Genomic DNA, 2516 nt, shown 5'->3' on the forward strand with positions numbered 1-2516 from the left:
TTTGGATATCTGGCCCCTCCTCGAGTCTCTGGAAAGGGCAGCACTACAAATCCAGGGACAACTAGGGAACTCCCACCCCCACTGCTAGGCAGATCAGATTCTCTCTCCTGCTTATTGGCAATGACACAGAGAGTTTTCAATAGATTTTTTGCAGAGGAGCATCTGTATGGTCCAGTAACACTGGGACCAGGGGTACTGCCAGGGCAAGCCAAAGCCTCAGAAGCGGGAGGAGTCTGGAGCACATGCCGAATGTTTATCCGCAGAGCAGAGCACAAGCATGGATCAGAAGTCCAGAGTGAAGGCATGCAGGAGAGGAAAATCGCCTCCCAGCCCAGGCAGGCCTTCCATGGTGTGGTCCTATTTTGAGTTTTGTACTTAGATGTCTGTGAGGTTGCCTATTGTATTCTTAATACAAATCCCACTTAAGTCAGCCTAGAATAGGTTAAGATAAATGTAATGACTTGACTTGGCTGGAATGCAGTGGCATGATCACGGCTCACTGTAGCCACAACTTCCTGGGCTCAGGTGATCTTTCCCCTTAAGCCTCCCAAGTAGCTGGGACTACAGGCATGAGCCACCATGCCAAGCTAATTTTTTGTATTTTTCTCATAAAAATATTTTTTCAGAAGAAATCTTATATATAATACATTGAAAATCACGGATTGCTTTTTCTTCGTCTTTTTTTTTTCTTTTGTGAACATGTAGGTGTTTGAGTCTCACAGGATATGGGCTGTTTGAAAACTATTTCGTTATCTTCATCATCATTCATTTCAGCCACTTCAGATTTTCATCTCCCTAAAAACGTTGATTTACAAACCGGTGTGGGGCCCTGGGTATCCACAGTCTTCTCAGGAGTACCTAAAACCTTTTTCTTCTTCTTTTTTTTTTTCTTTTTCTTCTTCTTACATAAAACCTGGCCTTTTGTAGATGTCTGACGATTTGTTTTTGAAATCCTTTCCATTTTCTGTAAAATCAAAGAAGGAACATCATAATCATTTCCTTCTTAAGCTAATTTCTTCCCGAGTAATCCTTCTTTCCTTTTAAATCGCTCCTCCATCTGTAGCTTTTGTGTAAGTGCCAATTCTGATGATACGTGTCACTGATGGATATGATGGCTGCTTAAATGGAATATTCCAGTCTTGAAAGAGTTCTTTCTGTACTTTTTCAGGTGGCATAAAATGACTCTCCAAGAGTCTTTCACCAAACAGGTAGTTGTTCATTGTTTCAGCAACTATCTTGGCAACATCCTCAGACTCAAACTACACAAATGCATAGCCTTTGCTATTTCCAGTTCTTTTATTTCTGGATAGTCTGAACCTTGAAACAGTGCCACACTGGGAGGATAAGAAAGGATCTGGGTTTCGTTCAGTAGGTTAAGTAGGTGGCGCACATAGACTATTCCATGAGAAAGTTGTTCTTGTTTTTGTGTTTTGTTTTGTTTGCTTGTTTTGTTTGTTTGTTTTGAGATGGAGTTTCATTCTTTTTGCCCAGGCTAGAGTGCAATGGCATGATCTCGACTCACTGCAACCTCTACCTCCTGTGTTCAAGCGATTCTCCTGCCTCAGCCTCCTGAGTAGCTGGGATTACAGGCATGCACCACCACACCTGGCTAATTTTTGTATTTTTAATAGAGATGGGGTTTCTGCCTGTCGGTCAGGCTGATCTCGAACTCCTGGACTCAAGCAATCTTCCTGCCTTGGACTCCCAAAGTGCTGCAATTATAGGCACGAGCCACTGCACGCAGCCTTGACTTTGAAATGTATGTTGTACATCCAGTCAGCAGTGAACTCTGGGGGGAACACCAAAGATGAGAATGAGAGAAGAGATACCTCCAATTAAAGGAGTTAAGAAGAGATGCTTGAACTTAAGTTTTAAAAAGTCACTGCAGGTTGGGCACAGTGGCTCGCGCCTGTAGTCACAGCACTTTGGGAGGCTGAAGTGGGTGAACCACTTGAGCCTAGAAGTTTGAGACCACCCTGGGCAACATGGCAAAATCCTAGCTGTACAAAAAATACAATAAATTAGCCAGGCGCGGTGGCGCCTGTGGTCCCAGCTACTTGGGAGGCTGAGGTGGGAGGCCAGCTGCAGTGAACTGAGATCCATCACTCCACTCCAACTGGGGCAACAGAGTGACACCCTGTCTTAAAAAAAAAAAAAAAAAAAAAGTCAGTGTTTCGGGGTTTTCTGGATGAAACATCTATTTCCATTTAAAAAAAGGGTCACGACAGTATGTATTATTGATTCAAGATCATCACCAGATGCTTAGAGTAAATAATTGTATCTGTTTCAAAAACCAACCTCAGGATTGTTAAAAGTTAGTTTTATTGGATTTTTCTTTAAGCTGTGCCTATTCACTCAGGTCTGTCACTTCCAAGTCCATGTTTTACCACTTTGTAACCCTATTTGGAAGGAAAACTGCAGCTAAGATTATGACCTATCTTGAGATGAAAAGTTTCACTCATATACACGACACATACCCCCACCACAGTATGATGACACAGTGACCCAACCTTAGG

At 42.7% G+C, this 2516-nt stretch overlaps 1 pseudogene; it reads right to left on the minus strand.

Moving 5' to 3' along the window:
- Positions 1-644: 644 nt before the first annotated feature.
- LOC101026925 lies at positions 645-1505 on the minus strand (annotated as a pseudogene).
- Positions 1506-2516: the final 1011 nt, after the last annotated feature.

The sequence above is a fragment of the Papio anubis genome, chromosome 7, assembly GCF_008728515.1.
Source record: "Papio anubis isolate 15944 chromosome 7, Panubis1.0, whole genome shotgun sequence".
NCBI lineage: Eukaryota > Metazoa > Chordata > Mammalia > Primates > Cercopithecidae > Papio > Papio anubis.